Genomic DNA, 261 nt, shown 5'->3' on the forward strand with positions numbered 1-261 from the left:
AGAAACAACTTTGTTTCTATAGGTAACTACACATCTGAGTTGACAAATATGACATGTGGGGTACCTCAAGGCTCCATCTTGGGGCCTCTTCTCTTTAACGTCTATATACTACCACTGGCTCAGATAATGAAGAACAAAATAAGTTACCATTGCTATGCAGATGACACACAATGTACGTAACAATTTCACCAGGAGACTATGCTCCAATTCAAACCCTGAGTAAGTGCATTGAACAAATCAATGACTGGATGTGTCAGAACT

The sequence above is a fragment of the Notothenia coriiceps genome, unplaced genomic scaffold, assembly GCF_000735185.1.
Source record: "Notothenia coriiceps isolate Sejong01 unplaced genomic scaffold, NC01 NC01_scaffold00020081, whole genome shotgun sequence".
NCBI classification, from domain to species: Eukaryota; Metazoa; Chordata; class Actinopteri; order Perciformes; family Nototheniidae; genus Notothenia; species Notothenia coriiceps.